At 37.9% G+C, this 22,670-nt stretch overlaps 1 protein-coding gene across 2 annotated transcripts in view; it reads right to left on the bottom strand.

The window, feature by feature from the left end:
* Window positions 1-22,670, bottom strand: part of bbs9 (Bardet-Biedl syndrome 9) — a 175,618-nt gene that overhangs the window by 47,437 nt on the left and 105,511 nt on the right. The window lies entirely within an intron of this gene.

The raw sequence follows: 22,670 nt of genomic DNA, 5'->3' as shown, positions 1-22,670 counted from the left end.
TGGTCTGGTTTGGAATAGTCCAGGCAATTCAGGTGAGCATTTCCACTCAAAGTTGGACCGTCATGGTGCATTAAGGGTGAAGCAAGCAACAACAATGGGGGAGGTCATCCAAGAGCTCAATTCTTTCCTCTTGGCTTTTGCTACTTCATATATACAAGCCATTTAATGTTGCTTGAGAAAAGAATGTGAGTGGCAAAAAGATATACAACTGCTTTCTTGGAGATTTCTTTTGTTGTAATGACCAATCAACAGGTTTTAACAGTAGCTCCACTCTAACTGGTTGGTTTTAGGTCAATTTTTCTATGGACATACAACCAGCGGGGTCCAAAAATTATACTATTTGGTCCGGCTTAATGGAACCAATTTATAATGGAGACACTCAAAATACCGAACTGGACTGTCCTGTTCAGAGGAAACGAGGCAGAAATTTCCTGTTTAGTTTATATTGGTAGTTTTTTGGAATTTAGAATGTAGAAAAAACTGAAGTCTTAAAAATAAACAAATACTGACTTGTATTGTGGATCGAATCGAATAATCAATTCGTGAATTGAAATTGAACTAGTTCAGTAGTTTAGCAGTGATACTCAAAATACTATTGTACCTGAGAGCTAAGAGGATGAGGATTCTTGGAATATGTGGCTAAGAACAAGAGCCTTGTAACATCAGCTTTGCCTCCATTAGTGCATGAATATGTGAAGGGAGTGTGATTCATGAGCATCTTTGGTCCAAAAAGAAAGAGGAAAAGTGCAATTTATAATTATTGCTGCCTTTATAGCAACGTTGATCTTGGTGCTGGATGGGCCCACTTATCAGAAAAATGATCAAAGAAAATCAGTGGTCCAAGCAGCCCACAAAGCCATGACATTCTCCTCACTTTGTTCATCTATAACACATATAAGCTGTGATGGGTGGCACATCAAATATGCAGAAAATAAAAAACTGCAACTGTTGATACCTTAAGTAACAAAAAGATTATGACAAACATTTTAAAAACCTAACAAACTTATGTTTTTTGCAAAGGTTTCAAATACAACTTAAAAACACATCCAAACACTTGGAATTTTAACTTCTACATGCACACACGAACACACGCACACACACACACAAGAAGAGATTGTTATTTTACAAGTTTTCATGTTGATGTTGATCAAACAAATATTTTGTTAAGAGGAACAAACAAACACACCCAGCACTACTGATTGAACTAAATGTTAGCATGCATACTCCCTCCAGACATTCCAGCGGTTGCAACAGATTGGCTGTGATTGATGGAGTCGTGAGCACTGGTCTCATTGGGATGCTCCCATTTAATTACGTCTGTCTGTGCACATTTAAGAGTCAATGCAGCCTTTGATCTTTGCACATCAAATATTGACAGAAAGCTTAAAAGAATGTGTGCAAGTCCATCTGAATGAAAAAAAAACAGTCATTGGTTGGCAACTTGATCAACAATGTCCAACACCTCTGTGTTTAGCGGACCGCAGCATTTGTGTTTTGGCGTTTGCACTCGGATTGCGTATGCTTTGAAGTGTTCATCTTGCTGGAAGCCAACACTAAAAAGTGGAACAAAAGTGACAACATTTTCCAAGGATTATAAATGCGTGTGAGTGTGGTTGACCACAAGAAACACTGCAGGAATGCTCAATTTGGTGATTTCACAAACTCCCAAATGTATAATTACACTTCAGCTATCTTAACCTCAGTGATTCCAAAAATGTGTCTGAGCCACTTCCAGAGTAGCATGAGGCAACATGGAATATGTTAAAACAATCCTCCCCCATCCCCACAAAAGCTCCCTCACAATGGTTTGGGTGTTTGGTGAACATCCTTCTCATGTTTGATTTTGTTATGCTTTCTGGCCAGAGGGGGCCATTCATCCACATGTGGCTGAAAATAAGAAAAAGGCTGTAAACTCCTGTAATGTTGTTTGATCTGAGGTTATGCAGCTGCACAATAAATCATCAGAGAAGTAGGTATTGAGAAGGCCTCCTGGAGAACATCCACGCCTTGGTGTAAATAAGATCTACATTACTGACACAGAGGCTGTTTACTGAGAGAGGAGCGGTGAAAGTCCCAGAAACCATACAGAAGTGCAACACAGGCTTTAAATTAGAAATCTGTACTCTGATCTAGTGAGATGAGCAGTTTACTGTAAGCCACATTCCAGAACAAAATGAAATAGGAGAGGCTCTCTTATGATTTAGAGACACTCATTTATGAACCCAGACGCAAAGAGTTTCCTTCAGTGAGAGCAAAACTCCTCTCAACATCTGCCTGCAAAGGTTTGTGACCTCAAGAGGAAATGACAAATAATTCTAAAACCAGAGACAATCCCATTTCACCAGAGTTAAGAACTAACCTCAATCCTCCAGAATAACGATGCTTGCTCCAACACAGTGGGATTTATCAGATTCTTTAGCGATTCTGACCCCAACCTTGGTCAACATTTTTGTGCTAGAGTGACTCAAAAAACCACATGGAATGTTTTAAACTACAATTGTACAAATGACAAAGTCAAAAACAAGCTTTTGGGGATTTGCATATGGCATTTTATTTAAAAAAAGGTTTTGAAATAAATCGGTGTGAATATATGTTAATTACAAAAGTGACACATTTTCAGAGCAAAACCAACCGACTAGGGCCCATATAATGCCCAAAGTTAACTTTTCAACTTAAATAAACACCATTTAAAGGAAGTAAACCGTTTTAAAGGACAAGAACAAAATTTGAGTTTGAACTGTTTAAAACCTCAGCTGATGCACAGAACTATGAGGCATATGCTTGAAATTCTAGTTCACAAGAGCAAACCCTTTTACAGGGAAGAGCAAGTGATGACTAGAGATGAGTTCAAGACCCAGCCCCATTACAGAATTGTGTACAACAGTGACTTTTAGCAAGACAGTAAACCAAAGATACACGTAACAACATAGGAAAGAACCAGAGGGGATGGGAATCAGGAAGAGCTTAAATGTAAATATCCACTAATTTGAATTGATGTCGGCTGATGAACAGGGAGACAAACACAGAGCAGCAGAACCAGACCGTTTAACTAGCTGCATGTGAGTCAGTGTTTTTAAATGGGAAAACCAGTTTGAGTGCATAAACACTTTCTCCCAAACACACAGCAATAAAGAGACGCACACACAAACTGAGCAAGACACACTCAAAAACACCGCAAACAGCAGAGATCCCTGCACTCAGGAAAACTCTTTATTCCCCTCACAAACTGTTACAACAATGTAACAATCTAACAGACATTGAAAGGGTTTGTATTTTTTTCAGAAAGACAAAAAAACTGCCATAAACATCAGAAAATAATACATCAACCACAAAAGATTTACCCCTAACTAATGACATAAATGGCAGCAAGAGGTTGTCAACTGTGTTCAAATGGGCTGATGAATAAATAATAGCGTGAGAGTGATTTGTTTTTTTTTGGGATGCATCTAACTGTTCACACACGCAAAGACACACGCGGAAAGATTAGGTTTGGCATCCCCCCTCGACAGTCTCTTCCTCTCGCTAGGCCATGGCTGCCTTTGTTTGAGTTAAACCTTCTTCTTCCTCCACCAGCAAGCGCAGCACCAGCTCAGCACAAAGCAGCATGAGGGTCTGCATGTGTGTGCGGCGAGTGTCTAGAAATGGGAAAATGAATCCGTGGCCGCACATTTTTTGGATTATGTGTGTTTTTACATGTGCACCAGCAAGTGAGGAAACAGAGGTTTGTACTCGCAAATTCCTGTTCTGACCAGCACACATCTGTCTGTGTACTTCTATCCACAAAGTCTGTTAAAAATAGAGGTTGTGGTTTCCAGTGGTTCTTGTTTACAACAAAGATGTGCTGCGAAATATGGACTATTGAAATCATTAAGAAGGGAGCAAAAGCAACTTATCAAGTTTTGGCCCCATTTAGATTTTATGCTAGGGGGAGGTTTAAAACAGGTTAGTATAGTGTCATAGTCCATATAACTAACTATCTGTTTGAGAGAACGTTATTTTAAGAGAGGCCCAACTGCCTTAAGGACAAAATGTTTTCAGTCTTACTTGCTAAAAAGAAAGGCAGTTGCTAGATCATTTAGGAGTCAGACCTTCAAACAGAGGGTAAAACACATTCCACCAAGCTATTCTTTGTCCTTCAGCCTGCCAATCAAAAACCATGCCCCAATAGATACACAAACTGGAGCTCATATAAAATCAAATGAACAACTTTTTTTGATTGAATCTCCAAAACCTGTCAAGGATAATATACTTGAAACCAAACTGTAAATATGTTTTTATTTTGTGTAAAAATCTGACTTTTTTGCATGGGAACCAATGGGAAATTGATCTCTGAAAACTGCCTCCAGTGGTTGTTGAAGGAACTTCAACATGTGGTACTTCCTGAATTTGGGAATAATAGGAGCGCCTACATGAACAAGCATCATTTTAAAAAATCTTTTTGCCTGAAATAAGGTATTAACACTTTTCTAAACTTTAAAGGTCAATAAAAGATTATTCGGTGATTTGTACATTTAAGAAATATATTCCGCCAGAGGACAGCGGAATGTGACATTCTTACTATTAACATTCTGAAAACTTGTGGAATATCCACTTCCGGCTAATGACATCTGGGCGCCATCTTGTCTTGAGCCACGTTCCCCTCTATCACGGAGCTAAGTCTTTTTTTTTACGTCCCACATAAGCTGTCGTCCATCAGAAAGTACAAACTTTGTTGCCTGGCTGTGGACCTACCTGTTAGACTGTGATGCTGTAAGGTGGCTAACACATGTGGCTGTTGTGTGTGAAGCAACATATGGAACTTATGACATTTAATACATTTTAAAAATGAAATCAGAGTCAGAAAACCTGAGCCAAAATGTGCATCACCTTTTTGAGGGCTAAGTTCAACAAACCAGTGTAAAATAAGCCATAAATGCCTGTATTTTGATTGTTATCACAGTGTGAAAGAATGTGTCAAAAACTGGTAAAAATGTGAAATGTGTGGCAGAATGTACTACCTGTGTGAAAAAACTTTAGCACAATGAAGGGGGAATGGCCAGTCTAAGAGTCACAGCACATGTTAGACGAGTCTTTTTTTTTTTCTTTCTTGTGTGTGAGAGAACTTGTGTGTAGGCGAAGGTCTCATTTCATGGTCCAATATTTTTAATGGAGTGATGCCCAGGCTTCAGCCTAATGAAAGAAGAAAATTATGTTCTCTGTGATCACACTTCTCTTATTACTGAGCACACACACGTGCACACAAAATTTTTTTTGGGAGGTTTGGTAAAATGGAAGCTGTAAGAGGTTAACGAAGGCTTTTCAAACCAGCAATGACCGAGTCTTCTTTGAGTTCCTGACAATGTGCGGATAATGACAATTTTCACAGGAACGGGCTATTTCCAGAGCATCAGACACCCCACACTGTATTTGAACTTTGAAAAAACGTTCAAACCGTCAGAGTCAAATGTTAAAGGAATATCCTATGTTTTATGTTTATTGATGTTTTCTGTCAGCAGTCTTAACTTGTAATCTGAGATGATAAAATTGGATCTGCTCTGGTCATCTGGTTGATTGCACAAAGTAAAATTAAGTCAGGCATACACAAGCTTTTAGGAGCATTTGCTGAGAATTTGTTTTAACAAATCACAGTTAGTTTTGCTGCCGTGTCATCAAACACAATAAACTGCGTTTGTCCACAGTCTCTACCCAGAGGATGGTGACCCACAATGAGGCCCTTATCATGATGCACACACACAAGAACAAGAGCACAGTTCGTTTTTATAGTTGGTGACAGCTGATGAATGCCCTCCAGCCTAACCTTTGACCTTTGTCTCAGCCTTCCGTACCCTCCAGGCTAATTGACACGTCTCCTCTGATAAACTATCCACTCCCAAACACATCCCTAAACTCAAAGTCAAATACAGAGATTCTGCCCAGAATCTGTATCTGTCGTGAAAATCTGGAATACTATCACAAAAAATGTTACAGATAATTTAATTCAAGGTGTGAAGAGGATTGGCAAAATATTCAATAATTTACTAAAAAAGGAATTCAGAAGTCTGTTGTAGAGCAAAAACCTAAAATATTCCTTTTCTGTTTGATTAGAATAATTGTTGGCATCACCATATGGTCAATAAAATGTAAATAGCTGCAATGTTGTAGCTATTTTCTTGCACAAGTCAAATTTAACTACAGCTTTTATAATTTTGGTCTGGACTTTGATTGTATCAAAGGGATCTTCAGTCTGTGAATTTGTTGTAAATTTGCTGGTGTGCCTAAGATCAGATTTTGTAGGTTTATGTAGCATTTTACTCTTAACTACACTGATAGTTGACTTGTTAACAGCATTGTCAAATCTAGTTTTTGTTTAGTATTTTAAAACTTATTTTGCTAGCTGATGAAATTTACCTCTATATTCCACTTTATGATAATATTTTATTGTAAAATTACAAGATTTAAAAGAGGTACAAATCCTAAATGTAAATTACATCTTCTAGAAACAGGACTTGTTATTCTGACCATCAGCAATGCAAATTTGTCCAGTGTAGAGGACATTTGTAAACCTAAATAATTCCCAACCACTGCATACAACTGAATCAATTCCTATTGGTATCTATAAAGGACATTTGGAGCTTTCAAATGACACCAATTATGAAGGGGTATGGCTTAAAGGGAACTGTAGTTATTTGTGGATTTAAAAAAGAAATTGACTGGACATTTTTCTTGTCTCTGGTAGTCAGGAGGATACAAGTTAAATCAAATCAAATCAGCTGGATCTTGCGATCTGAGCTCTGTAATGTGACCAACTGGCTTCCACTTCCTGCCAGACAAAGAACTACTTTTAACATGTAAACAGGAGAACATGGAACAGGAAAACTATTAATGAGCAACAAAACTCCAGAACAACAGAACAGAAAACAGCAAAACAGATGTGCTTCACTGTCAGAGGATCTGGGATCTCCATCTGATGACCTTCCCTCCCAAAGCAGCGATGTAAGGACTAATAACATGATAAAATGATAGTAGTCCACATGAGAGCAATTGTTTTTGAGACTTCTGTAGTGACAGGGTGTTATTTTTATTTTTATTTACCTTATTTCAATGTTTTATTGTTTATTGCTTTTATCAATATGTTTACTTTTTCATTCTCTTTTTAATTTTTTTTTCCAGTGCTTCCTCAGTTGGGACCTCTCCCTCTGGGTTGGATTTTTTATTTATTTTTTGTGCTTGTTTATTTTAATCTTCATGTTTTTTTTTATATTATTTATTTTGTTTTGTTTTAATGTAAAGCACTTTGTGTTATTCTTTTATATGAAAAGTGCTTTATAAATAAAGTGTGATTGATTGATTGACAGTTCAGTCATTCTGTTGAAAAAAACATCAAGGTCTGCTTTTCTAAAGGTATGGTCAGTAAAATAAAAGAAACCGTCTCAAGACCACGAATGACTATCCACAGTGAAGAGTATTCATCAGGATCTAATGTTAAATATTTCAACGAAAACATTAGATCCTAAAATGAGCTCTAATAAAGACAGTGAGCTCTCTAAATGCAGCTGTTTGCATCAGTGGACCTGGACCATCAACGATAGAAGAAGAAAAAAATGCACCAAGTTGCAGGCATTGAACACATTGATTTTATCAGTATGTGCTGCATTTTTATAAACAACTTTTCCATTTATTTTGGGAATGAAAACAGGTTTTTTTTTTTACTTAATGGCTTTGGTCAGGAGTGAAACTGTTCACCTGCGACCTGTCCATGTTTTTGCGTCATCGCTCGGTGCTTGGCGCCAAGACTGAGATACACAAAGCATTATCTCAGAAGGAAGACAAAACAAAGGTCCATGGAAAACCAGCAAAGCTACTGCATCTGCCCTCTCTCGAAGGGATCTTCGACATGAAGAAACTCCAGGGGCAAGTGTAAGATTTTTTAATATTAACAGCACTGATAACCTGAATTTTCTTCAATTCAATTCAATTCAATTCAATTCAATTCAATTCAATTTTATTTGTATAGCCCAAAATCACAACAACAGTCGTCTCGATGGGCTTCGAAGTAAAACATGAAATCAAAAGGATCATGAATACAAAGAGTTCAATAGAAAAATACTAAAATGAACTAACAAACTAACTAAGCTATACTGGCATCCCTGCCCTTAGACCCCCCTTCGCGGTAAGGAAAAACTCCCAAAAAAACCGGATTCCGGAAAAAACGAAGAAACCTCAGGGGTGCCCACATGAAGGAGGGATCCTCCCCCAGGACGGACAGGCGATTTACCAGAAATCTTAGAGAAGAATTAACTTATCTAAATCTACAACTACATATATAAAAGTCCAGCAGACGAGCTTCATCCAGCCGTGGTTGTGGGGACAGTCAAAGGCGCGAGTCGAGCCGGAGACAGGAACCACAGCCAGGTGTAGGAGCAGGAGCAGAGACGAGGTACTCGGTCAGGTACAGAGCAGAAACGAGCCAGAGATGAGCCAGAGGCAGGATCCACAGCCAGGTGTAGGAGCAGGAGCAAAGGCGAGGTAAACGGTCAGGAACTGGAGCACGGATGAGCCAACTGGAGTCTGGAAGCACTCCCACTCCCCAGGAGGGGAGAGGAAAAGAGGGACAATACATGAATCGCACTGCACCAAACAGAGGCATGGAGAACTAAATGATAATTCACCCCATTATTCTCTCATCTTAACCTCTCTTTCTTCTCTGCACCTGAATGACATTACAAAATGAAAGAGCGGGTCAGTGTTTGGCTTAGATATCCCAATTAGCTTTTGTCACATGTAAAGCCCCCACACGTCTGGTGCATTTGGCAAGGGTTACTCCTTTTCTGCCACACAAGTGATGTTTTGTCCCCAAATTCTGGTGTTTGATGAGCGGCGGGTGTAGACGATGAGGATAGTGGCCGGTATGACTTTTCCTAGGACAGGCTTTGCCCCGATTATTAGAAAGTCCAATCATTTGCATTCTGTTTGATAACAAAAAAGTAACACAGAGAGCAGCATTGTCAAAGGTGCTCAAGTAACATAGACTGATTCTGAACGCCAAAGCCTGCCAGCAAACATGGGAATCAGAGAACAGCTTAAGTGTCCAGTCAGCAGGGAGTTTACAGTTGGGAGTTTACAATCATTTAAGTAAATAAATGTTGAGCTAACCATTTAATAATGGAGCTGTTGCTGGAGACATGAAATAAAACACACTCTTCAACGCTTTGACCGTTTGCACAATTCCAAAGGATTCTGAAGTGGAGAAAAACAGCTTTGCGCTGAGATGCAACACTTTACAGTGAAAAAGATTAGATAGACATTTTTCTGCAGCTTTGGCCCACGAAAACAAAGAGAATGTGTTCAAAGTATACTTCACTCACTTTCTATGGCAACTGTGGTGCAGAGGTGGAGCAACCGACCTCTGATTGGATGGTCACAGGTTTGTTTCCAGGTTCTGTCTGGCCTACTTGTGTGTCAAAGTCCTGGGACACTGAACCCCTCATTGATACTGGTGGTTACAGGTTGGCTGCCTTGCTGCCATCAGTTTTGAATATGTGTGTGTGTGCGCGTTTGTGGGTGGGTGAATGGGACTGTGATTTTACGGAACTTTGGGCCTTGATGAAAGCCCAAAGGGCTATATCAGTATTGGCCATTTACCATTTATTAAAACCTCAAATCATATTAAGAATCTAGTAATCCTGGATGCAGACTTGAACGAAGCATACGCTTCTTCCAATCCCCCTATTCAAATCATGTTTTCAAAGTCTTGTGTAGACTTGTTTTTCATTTCATGTAAATGTTGATTTAATTTGAAATAAATCTTGTACTACAAGAACTTCAACAATTATATCATCGGCTTTTACCTTCTAAAAACATCACCAGAATTACAGGTATATTGTTTATACAAAACCTGAACTAATTATTCACACATTTATCTGCAGCACTTCAGGCTACTGTAACAGTCTCCTCTTTCGACTCAGTAAATATGTTGTAAGGCATCTACAGATCACTTGAAATGCTGCTGCTTAGGTTCTGACTAAAACCAGGAGGTACAACCACATCAGTCCGGTTCCCTGGTCTTTGAACTGGCTTCCTGTTGATCAGAAAATTAACATTAAACCACTTCTTCTCGTGTCCATGACTCTCAATGGTTTAGCACCGAAGTAGATCTTTAACATGTTGGTGCCATATGAACCACCTCTGAGAGGATCAGGATCAGCCTTTCTGCTGGCGCCTAGAGTAAGGACTAAACAGGAAAAGGAGCTCTTAAATTTTATGAAGCTTAAATCTGGAACAATGTTAGACAATTTTCTGCTCTGCCAATATTCAAGTCCAGACTGAGAAATAGCCTTTCCAGGTCAGTGTATGACAGCTGAAAGTATTTTATATGCACTCTTCTCTTTAATCTAGTTTTAAAGAGATTTTAATTGTCTTTATTGATTTACAATTTTATTTTGGCCGCTTTACTTGTGATTAATTTTGTAATTTGTTATCTTGACTGGGATTCTTGTCCATGCCCTTCTGTTTTTTTCTTTAAAGCACTATGAATTACTTAGGAGTATGAATTGTTCTATTCTAATAAGCTTGCTTTGCCTAAATCAACATATGTTACCCATTGGGTTTCATTTTGGAGACAGAGTAGAGAAAGAGGCCTATACTTTCATGTCAGCCAGTGGAAACATAACCTTGTTTAAAAAAATTGAGGAAGGGGGTTAAGTATGAGAGGATTCCAGTGAGATGGGACAACAAAGAGGAGCTTTTATTACCGAGGAGAACAGTCCCTGATCACATCAATGCAGCTTGGTTTGTGTTAGCTTATATGCATATTAACAACCATGTTTTCTTTCCTTTGACACTCAACTCTTGTTAAGAAAAATTACTGTAAAAAATCCCAATTTCTTTTTAGATTGCATCATTTTCTAACAATTTGTATAGCCCAAATAAAGTTTAAAAAAAACATTTCTTCAAAGCAAATATAAAAATTTACACTACAAAGAACTTTTGCAATAAAAAAAAACATTTTCATTTTTTAATCCTATATAATTAAAAAAATATATTGTTTATCATCCAAAAAGCACAAAAAATATTTCTGTCTTTGTAAAAACGCAATTAAAAAATTCAACAGCCAAGCAAGTTTTGCAAAATGCAAGAGATATGGCCTGTGTCCAAAGTACTTTGGACTTTGGACACAGGCCATATCTCTTGCATTTTGGAATCTTAAATACTTTCTATCAAATAAACGTCTTTTTTGTCTATGGTAAATGGTGTATACTCATTGTGCTTGACTACCCTCTCAGAAGGCCCAAAGTACTTTACAGTCACAGTCCAATTCACCTATTCATCCATGCACACACATATTCAGCTCTACTGCCAAACACTGGCACCAACTTACAACCACCAGGAGAAATGTGCCCAAGGACACTTCCACTAATACAAGGGTGGGAATCAAACCTGTGATTTTCCAATAAGAGGTTGACCGTTCTACCTCTGAACCACTGCTGCCCCATGAAGAATTTATTGCTCTTAGAACACAGAACACTTTGTAGCATGAGGCTAAATGGTAGGTTGATGTGATTATTCAGTTATCTAGACCAGTAATGTAAAGTCCATTGAGGTGAAGAGATTTGAGTGGGAAAGCAAAACCTTTAGATTACTGACCAATATTTAATCGTATGAGGAATGCTTTATTGAATTAGAAATAAATATGTTCTCCTACTTTTACCTATGGCCATAAAGCTGTGGGTTGTCAATAAACAAATGAGAAAATAGATACAGGTGAAACAAATGGGCTTTAGAGAAAGGGTGGGAAAAACAGCCATCTGTGCGAACTAAGGTTACTCCTTCACAGTGAAAGATGACAGTTGAGATGACTGGAACATTGAATGAGAATGCCATCTGGACAATTTCCTAGTTAGCTGTTATTCTCATGTCAAACGGAAGCCGACCCTCAATCAGACCCCCGGCACACGAGTTCCCAAAATTTCAGGTTGCTGAGCATCCTTGTTAGGACTACCTGAATCCCATTCCAGCAGCAGCTAATTGATGGATGACACCAACCACTTTCAAAGATTTATGAACAGCAGCTGCCTCTTTAAGTTATGTACCAATGTTGTCTTTACTTAGTTTTTGTTAAAGCTGTAAACCTGAGATTCTCTGACACACAAACTGTTTTTACAGAAGTGGCTGCTTTTGCCGATGATGAATCAAAGGTACTTAGGGATCCAGTAAGTTTTTCCAAGCACTGCTTTTGTAGTTTGCTTTAAGTTTAGTTAAATAAATATTAGACTCTGTAGTCGTCCATTTAAGGTTGTATTAAGCTGTAGTGCAGTATTTGTAAGGTCAGCATGACTTATTATTATTTTCATTTTCAAAAAATGTAAATAAAAACTAGTTTTTTTTTACATGGCTGTAAAGTCTTAACACAACATCATTAAGTCTAAGAAAAGCTGTGGCTCCCATAATTCATAAAACATAAATACAGAGGTATATTCCAAACATTATCATGATGAATAACTTCCCTAGAATTTGCTCTTTAGGCTTTAGGCAAACTGACACTATATAATTATAATCCTATAACCTTTATCTATTTGTCTATAAAAGTACGTTTGGAAATGGTGTAATATGCATGGCTGTAAACACTCTTCTCTAAAATATTCTTTTCAGAATGTAAACGAGTGTTGCTGACGTGGGACAGTGACAGGCAGTACACTTGCAATCCCATAAATCCATTTCATATTGTCAGATTTTTAGATTCTAAAGATCTGCTGGAAATTAATTTGAGTTAAATATTACCGGTACTCTCTATACAGATAAAGACTAGCATGTATTTTCCTCAAAGGTTCAAGACTACAGGTCTCCTAGAGTCCAAACTGGTTACAGCTATACAATGTATTAGAGTGAGGATTAAATTCCATTGCTGGCATAGCCTTAATGGAAAAAGCAACAGGGGGTGTGAGGACTGGTTTTATGGAGCTGGAAGGTGGACTTCCTACACAGGGCTCCCAGAGGAAGAACGTTCATTCCTTCTGGAAGGTTCCCCAAGGAACAGCAGCCTGAATGGATACGACTATGAAAACATTGCCGTCTCTCCACATGTTACGTGACCTGAGGGGAAAAAACATACAAATAAATGTGTGTTTTCAGCTCAAAGAGACTGTCTGGTTTGCTGATGGTTATCATGGTCAGAATAGTTCCTCTCTCCCCTTTTCTCCCCCTTTACCCCTGCTTCCGTAAATGTATTTCCTTTTCTCTTCCTTCCTCTTTGTCTACCACCCCCTCTCAGCTATAATTTACAAAACACATCAATGTGTCCTTAAGTAATTAGATAGCTTAAATGAAACTCCCCCGTTGAGTCCCATTGGCTTTATAAACAGTTGATATATTATTTACTAAAGCAGCAGGTATATATTTCACTTCAAATAATTTGTCTCCAAATTTAAGGTAAACTAAGGAAACTCGATACAACTACTTGACTTACTCTATCCAATATAAAAAAAGAGCACAGTGATCAGTGTATGGAGAGATGGCCGAAACATTGAGCAGGTTTGTAAATATCGTTAAAAAAACATAAGAATTCTTGTATTTCACATTTGTTTCATATTTTATATATATATATATATATATATATATATATATATATATATATGGAAGAGACTTCAGTGGTTTTTGCAGAAGAGAAACCTTTTAGATCCATCGTCTGTGTATAAACAAATATACATTTTACTGTCAAAGTTTATTTAAATGTTTATTTAACAAAACTTTATGTTTACTTAGTTTTCTTTTAATAACTATTGGAATTCGTTTCCAAATGAAGAGCACATGTTCTCCTCATTTGGTTGTAGTCAAATGTGCTTCCAGTCAATTACACTTCTTTTTTTCTTCTTTAATTACAAGCAGTTTCTACGCCGAATCTCTTTTTTTTCCAGTTTTAGAGACAAAAAAATGGCATTACGAATGGTAAAGGTTTCTTTTACAGTAAATAAAAAGAAAACAGTGTTAACCCTTTGAGACTCTTTTCCTTTGAGGCTCTTTGACATAGCATTGCTTTTTGACCGTTTACTTTATCAACATAAATCAGCTGATACATATCGTATTGCCAGACTCTTGTCAATACACACCCCTAATGGAAACACTGGAGGTAAAGCTCTGGAATTAAAGGGTTTATCAGTAAGAAATGTATTACATTAAATAAGACAACAACATTTGGGTAGATTCCCACCTATACAGCTGACAAAAACTTATTTTCAACATAATGCCTAAGAAGAAGGTCTACTTGAAGCAAGCAGAAGAATAAAATACAACAGTCAAGTAGCAGCATTTCTATTCCAAACTGGGCAGATGTGTGACCTTGAAAGGGAACAACACCTGAGTCAACACCTGCTCTCTGCTCCCTGTAGTAGTTTGAGTGCCTTTGCAGCAGACAGGGCAAATCCAATTACCTTAGTCAAGCAATTTACTTCAAATTATCAAGTAGATGTGCTGTTGAAAGACCTACTTCTATAAAAATCATGTTTTTAACATTTTCTTGTTATTTTTCTATGATGGAGACATATTTAGAGAAAACTAAGCTAAAAATTATGTTTCTGGGTATTTCTTTTTTTAAATCGTTGTGAATCAGGAGCAGATGTACGAATGTCTTTTGAAAAACCTTGTAGTTGTGACATAGAAGCTACAATAGGAAGGCCACGTGCTCCCTGCTCCCCTTCAATGTAATTCATTTACTTGCAGACAAATAGCTTCATGTGTACGTCTTTGTTTTCCTCCTCTGAGCTGACATTTGACTTAAAACTGTACGGCTGGATAGCTCCAATATCGCTTGCCATGTTTGCTGCACCGGTAATGTTAGGTTGGGGTTGTGAGGGGCTGTAAGATAGCTGGAGAGTGTGTTAACAGAAGGATGTCGGGAAGCAGGGGCGGCTTATTTTGCACAGACAGTCTCACCCGCAACTCAGAGGCAAATTTCTAATAAACTTCGCTCTGCAGAAACTATGTCCTATAGAAATTACACAAGTTTTTAGATTTTGGATGGAAAAGGCATATGTAATCATAAATGGAAGACCACTAGGAACACTTTTCAAATAGATCAAAAGATAATTGGAGTGGAATTTTAAAATATATGTTGTTTTTTTGATGGCAAGAAACCCCATATATCTTGATTGAACTTGGGCCCGCTGCTTTATCTCACCACAGAAATTGAGTTGGTACATACAGTACTATATTACCATATGTACTATATTACTATATGTACAGTTCAGACCAAAAGTTTGGTCTGTACTGTATATAGATACACTTTCTCATTCAAATGAATGAGAAGGTAGGTGTGTCCAAACTTTTGGTCTGTACTGTATTTCATTATTTAAAATTGTGTATGTCTAGGAAAGTCTGAAAAAAAGTTTGGAACCATCCCAATAGAAGACAACTTGCCGAGTCGGCAGCAGATCCAGTGGTTTACTCTACTGAATTTGGTGTCAGAAGCCAACAGACACTGGTCCACCCTGGTATCCAACAAGCCAACAAAATATTTGGAATGCTGTCCTCGTCTCATTCTGCAATCACTATGAGCTTTAGCCTTGGGCCAAGAATAGACAATAAGATAGTCCCACTGCAGAGACATTAGTGGAACATTACACACACAATAAACAGCCAAGCATCTCAACAGCGCTTCGTCAACGCAATCAGAGCCAAGAAATAGTTCACGAGATGGTGTGATAGCCACAGGATGGACATTTTATTGAGGGTTACAGTATGAGAGCAAATGTAGCTACCTAAAAATGTTGTTGACAAGAAACAGGCTTAGGGATTAAACACAGTTGGAGTGAAGGGAACCAGCATGATGATGACCCTTGATTGCTGTCCAATTTGTGCAATTCAGAGGAGACAGGAAGTACTATGTTTAGTTGGGTAAAATGCTTTAAAAATGTAGTATAAAAAATCAAAAGTTTTAAATTGGTTTCCAAACTATTAGTAAAAATGTAAAATGAAATACAAGTGAAGACTAACAGTTTAAGATGCCAGTAGCTGTCTGGGTGTCTCTCACTGGATGAAGATGTGAATTTAAAAAACGTGGTGTTGATGATTTGGATTTAGCCAGCCCACATTTGACAAACTGCTGAGTGGTTGGAAGCTCAGCATGATATCCATTTGGATTTAAAAGAACTTCTAATGAGAAGCTAGATATGGGTAACTTGAAGCACAACTCTATTCTTGGAAATCTCATATGATTAAGACTTGGACTTGGTAAGGATGACAAACACTTAGATGTGTAGAGTTTTGACTCAACGCCCAACTGAACTCAGAGACGCATGTTTGAGTTGGAATGATTGGAGTAATAGGTTTTATTTTAAGAATACACATTTGACATGGTTCACGTGTGGGACACGTGGCTCAAAACCAGCTGCAATTATGTGAACATACCGCACCCGTTTACTGCCATGTAACTCCCCGCTAATTTGGCAAAAATATCAAATCTTGTGGTGACCTATGCGCCAAAGTCCCCTGAAGTGTAGTTTTATCCAAATTACTACAATTAGCTGACTTATGTATATGTTTATTATAAATAAATTTACCTGCCAAGTCACAGTTAGTTTATTTTAGTCACATTAGATCACAAATAAATTGGTGCTTCCTCAAAAAGTACTTTCAAGTACTTTCATTACCTATAAAAAAGCATTCTTATATGAAGAGGCAACATTAACGTATTTAAGCAACAAGCTGACTCTTTTCATGACTTGTTCATTAACTCAGATACCTGACAATAGTTAAATAAGTGTTTTTAAAAATGTATGTTGATTTTAACCTCAGCATATACCGTAATTAACTTTTTACTATATAATACACGCAGTGTAGTCTTAGTTAAACATTTGCAGGGGATCTAACTGGGAAACAGGTGACTGTGTTTGCTGGGCTTCTTGGTAAAAAAAAGTGTTTCATTTAAATTTTAAGGTGTGTTTTGTGCTTTCAAAGTAAAAAAACAAATCAACAACGAATCAATCAGTTTACTTAATCAATTGATGTACTGGTTTTGGCTCCATATTGAGTACTGATAGAATTCTGCTGAACCAAGTTTGACAACTGAATTTACATGCAATAAACTCCCATTATGACTGGGACTAAAAAGTTTAATCTTTCAAAAACTTTTAATTTTGAGTAAATGTGCATACTGAAATCTTTAGTATAAAAGTCTAAAAATGTTCCTTTTTGCGTCTGATGATGTTTCTTACACACTTTCTTTTAAGTGCATAAATCATTGAACATTCAGATTTTTCTCATCTGACAGATGGGTCTACTTTTTATCTGTGAGGATAGTTAACCTCAGAAGTCTGTGAGCGTGTTACTGAGGGCATATGTGTGGTAAAACAAGAGCTATTTTGTGTCTGCTAGTATCTACAGGGGGTGAGCTGCCAATGGAGAGACCTCTATCTGCCCCACCAATCAACACTCATATGTTCATCTGAGAGATCGGTGGGTCAGAAACTGTGGGCTGCAACCCTGGATGATTGTGTTTAAGATGAGGAAACCTGGCTGCTGAGAGTGACACGTACATACTTGTGTGCGCACTTGTTTGTGCAGATGCTGAATGAGAAAAGCAGCCACAGTAATAGTAAACTGATAGCTCTCTGCACTTTGTTACTGTAATCTGGCAGACAGTTTGACACAGCAGGTCTGTGTAATTCGGCCATGTCAGTACAAGCCAGAGGCTTTGAGAGCTGATTATTGCTGAATCGCTCCAAGTAAAAAATTGTCAGCAGCATCATTTTGTGGCTAAAACTCAGTTTAGCATAATTCCACAAAGAGTGGCATTTATGGACAGGTAGCGATACTCGTACGGTGCAACATTATGTTACGCAAGTCTAACTTATAACTGCCTATAATTGCTTAAATCTTTTTCTAGAAATATAATATTTGGTTTAAAGCACCAATCTGACATCTGTCATAGCACCATCAACATGAAGACTATGAAGGAAAGCAATTCGGTTAAACAAGGTCACCCAAGTCCAGTATTTCTCAATCATAGTACTTTACTTTTTTCTGTTGTCTAACAGGCTTAATTAATATTACAGTGACTCATTATGAGCTCTCGGAGGAACAGATGAGCTAAATCGGGTTTGTTAGATAAGAGAAAAAAAGACCATGCAACTCAGGGTTAGCTTAAAACCAGGGTTGGAAAGCACTTCCCTACTCTCCAACCGCAGAGAATAGTAAGGGAAGAAGTGACAGTTGTAACTATGGCAGTGTTCGAACCCATCATAAAAGACAGAGAAAAACACAAAAAGTACATCCTGTCTGTCTGTTTATATGTATGTGCACAAGTGGTGGGTATACAGTTTCCTGATCACAGGAGTGTACCTGCATCTGGCTGAATCTGTCTGTGCTGTACATGTCTCTGATACCAGGTGTGCTGTAGAGGAGGAGCAAAACAACAAAAAGACAGGCAAGGACCAGGAAAGAGCCAAAGGAAGATTTTCTCTTCGCCTTTTCATCTCTCTTTTATCCATCTTTTTCTTCAAGTGCAATGAGAGTGCGTGTACTTCAACCATCCCTGCCTGCGTCTAACACCTTTGATGCCTTTCAAGTCAACCAAATGTGCTTTCCGGATGTGCTTTTTCCCCCCTAACAGAATGGTCTGTGTGGGGGATTTGGCTTGGCGCCTAATTGCTTTTAAGTCATAGACAGGTAGGCGGAAGGTGTATGTTTGGGTGAAAAATAAAAGCTTTGAACTGATTCATTCCTTGCTGCCTTGTTCGTTGGTTTTATGGGAGCTGTGAGGTAGCGGTTTTACCCAAAGGCTTTTCTGGCATTTTGCCATCAACAGTCAAAAATGACTTTATTGTGCATACGGGGCTGGATTTTTTTAATGAAGGACACAAAATCCCAGCTGATTACTGTTTTATATAGATTTATCTGCCGAAAATAATTACATGATTTAAAAATCCTCAAAAATTCAAGAGTTTGTCTGTTAATGTATGAATACTTTTACCTGGACTTGAACAACCCACAAGCAAAATTACCATGCCAAGGTTTTAATATGAAGCCTGCATAAATGGTGTGAATATAGCTAATAAAAACACAGGCTACACTATCAAGTTTGCAGCTTTTTTTCCTTTTTTGTAAAAAGTGGTGCATGCAGTATAATGATATGAAAGAAGCCTGTCTAGTTAACCCCAAAACATGGTGCCAATAACCATCAGGCATATCAAGCGTTTGAAAAAACTGCTTTGAAAAGTGCTTCAACTTAAATTTGATTGACAACAGAAAACTTAAGCCAAAGTTTCTTGAGCAATTTCTGGGTTAAAAGGAAAGTTTCACGTCAAGGTTAAAATGATAAAGACGAGTCTGTGATGTTCATCATAAATACACTTCAACTAAGTAAAAAAATATGAATCCAGTAAATTATACCATAGGATTTGTTAAAGAATGTATTTGTATAATGGTGCAGATAATATCCCTTTAGCACCTACAGCCAAGCAATAATGTTACACAGACCTGTTGCTTCTTCTTTAAAAAATTATTCTATCCTCCAGTCATTACCTTTATTAATGATATCTGTTCTGTATAAAAGACATATCCTCTCCACATCCTTAAACAGTCAGACTGCAACCTCTCCAACTTGACTAAGACAAAAACGCTGTCGAAGGACACAAGGAACAAGATTGTACACCTGAGTTAGACTGGTATGGTAAATCTACATTATGCAAGCAGCTTGAAGGGAAGAGATCAACCGGAGCAATTATTAGAAAATAGAAGAAATACAGGATCACAGATGATCTCCCTCCACCTGGGGCTTAATGCAAGATCTCAAATGGTTGGGTACAAATCATCTAGAGAAGAGAGCTAGGACACAGTAACAAGGGTTACTAATTTGTAACACGCTAGATCATCATGGGTTCAAATCCTGCAGTGCTCCAAAGCCCTCCCCCGCTTAAGCCAGTACATGTCCAGGCTCATCTAAAGTTCTGCAGAGACCATCTGGATGATCCAGAGGAAGATTGGGAGAATGTCATGTGATCGGAAATGCAAACATTTCTGTATGATTTACTGAATTATTTTTATACATTTTGTCTCTCACAGTTGAACTGTATCTATGATGAACATAACAGATTTTTCTCATCTTTTTAAGAGGGGTAATTTGCAGAATTGCATAGCATAGTACTTTTTTCCCCCCACTGTGTATTTTTGGATTAAAGGAGGAAACAACAAATCCTATGCGCACAAAGGGAGCACATGCACACAGATGGGCCCTAGTCTGGATTTGAACCAGCACAGTTGTGTGGTGGTTTGTGCTGTTTTTCTACAAGACTTACTAAACAATCGTGCTATGTGTGGGCATTGTACCGACCACTGCTGTTTCTTATTTGCCATGTATTTCTTTTAGATGAGGAAGAGGAGGAGCTGTGCCCAAGGCACACGTCTGGACATGAAGTTATAACCCCTCCCTTTTTGCGGTCACCAAATCATTTCCCTTCCTCCTCTTTTTTAAGTGAAACCCACAGACCTGATCTGAAAGGTTCCACGACAAACAATACTAATTAGGGATCATTTTCCTTTTGCTATTTTCATCTATGTCTGGCAGGGGTTACATCCATGAGTGTGCAGGAACGAGGGCATGTGTGGGGGAGCAAAACAAAAGTCATTTAGATTTTAAGCCTGGGTTAACGTAAATATTTTTCTAAGTCTTGGTTATTATGAGCAGAAAAAAGGGTGAAAAATAATTGCCTATTAATTTTATTGCATCTCTGTTATTGAGATTAAACAAATATTTTGGACCTAAATATATTTTTTATTCTTTTTATTTAGATTATTATTTTAACTATTATTTCTATATTTGTGAAATAAAATATCCTTTAACCACCAATAATGTGAATTCAAAGATTTCAGTGCACCAATATAACAAACTTCATCTTGCTTGTATGAGTTGCTATAGAAAAAAACTGATATGATTCGAATTCACTGTCTTATTGGATAGGTGGAATATAAAGAAAAACGGTTGATTCAATTGAAAAACTTGTGACCAAGTGTTTAAAAAGTATAAAAAACTTTTTAGGTATAAACAGTGTTTTTTTAAAGAAATGTTAATCTTTAAATATTGCACACAAAAATTTCTCAGCAAGTCTCAGATTTCTCTAATGTGGTGAATGAATGTAACAAAGTACAGTACTTCATTAAGAACTAAAAGAGTTAATTTGATTGGTCAAAAAAATTATCCTGAGTTATATGAACATTTCCTGGTTTGCATAAAAACTGGTTTTCTTGTGCAGAAATAAATTAAATTGGTTGAACGATAGTTGAATGTTTATTACACAACTACCAGCATGAAGCCCATTGAGATGACTATTATTGTAAATATTGAGCTATATAAATAAAATTGAATTGAACCCACCAATACTTTTCTGCGTATACAAATGCTGAAAAGAGCAGCAAATTACAATGCTCTTAGGCCCAAAGGCGTGTTACGGCCTGTGCGTCTTTAAAGGACGTACGTCTGAGATCAGAGAGCTCGCACCGGCACCGGCGCACTCACTGCTGCGTTCGATGTATATGTGTGCGTATCTAATGATCCCTATGTCGCCTTCCCCGTGTCTCCCACACCTCCCCTTCTCATTAGCGGTGACGCCTGACTGGATTAACCACAAGGGCACACATGCACACACATCACTAACACACACCACTAACGAAAAAAGAGCCCATCAAAGAGAATCTATCAGCTCTGGTTTAGAAAAGACAAACCGTCATAAAACACGGATTTGTCCTCAATGCAAACCAGAAGCCTCTCTCTGACAGTTATGTGCGTGCTTGTGTGGATAAAAAGCCAGAAGCCAGGAAACGGCATGTTTGCTGTGTGTAAGTGCGCTTAGTATATTGCATTTTAGTGATCTGCTTTTTGTATCTTGGATGAAACAAACATGATTACAGATGATGAGGGAATAAAAAAGGACAAAGAAGTGAGTCGAGAGGGAAATGCAGATTTGAAGGTGACGACCCACTTGATTTGAACAATTGCGCAACCCCCCCCTTGATCTGATATGTCTCAGTCAAAATGATGGCCGAGTGAAAGCAGAGCCAGATGGATGAAACACGAGTGTGACGATGAAAGACAGCAGACATCCAGCAGAGGGGGAGAGTCTGTTCTAGCTCAAGCAGAGACTGCAAATGAAGGACAGCAACTGTGGTGGACAAACGCTCTGCTCTCCACTCACAATGCTGGAAAAGTACTGGCTTCTACAAAGAGCCCCTGATTATGAGGGAATCTCCTCAAAGTATTCAAGTATTTAAAACCTTTACAGTGTTTTTTAATCTGCTATGAAGTAATGTACTTTTTTACATAAATGTAAACCCTGATCATTCCTATAAACTCTGTCATATGGAGGGTAAACAGCTATGAGTCTGGACGAAAAACTGCTCGAGGAAGAAATTGCTGTAACGCTGAAGAATAATATAGGTTTAACTTTCCTTGTGCAGGGATTCAGGGCATCAATATAATGATATAAAAAGGCTTTATGCAGTGCGAAAATGTGTACCAATCAAATCTTAAAAAAACTGCACAGCTGAAAGTTAAGACACTTGCTTTATTTTTTCTGGCACTGGCTGGAATCCCAAACACACAGATCCTGTTGACTCCCAGCCAGCAGCAGTCAAAGTGCAAACAAATCAGAGGGAAAGCAAAATGCCTCAGTGTGATTGACTGAGAAAAGAAATCAACGAAAGGTTCT

Source organism: Oryzias latipes, chromosome 16, assembly GCF_002234675.1.
Source record: "Oryzias latipes chromosome 16, ASM223467v1".
Taxonomy (NCBI): domain Eukaryota; kingdom Metazoa; phylum Chordata; class Actinopteri; order Beloniformes; family Adrianichthyidae; genus Oryzias; species Oryzias latipes.
The sequence above is the reverse complement of the archived record's forward strand: the minus strand, read 5'-3'. Positions and strand labels throughout refer to the sequence as shown.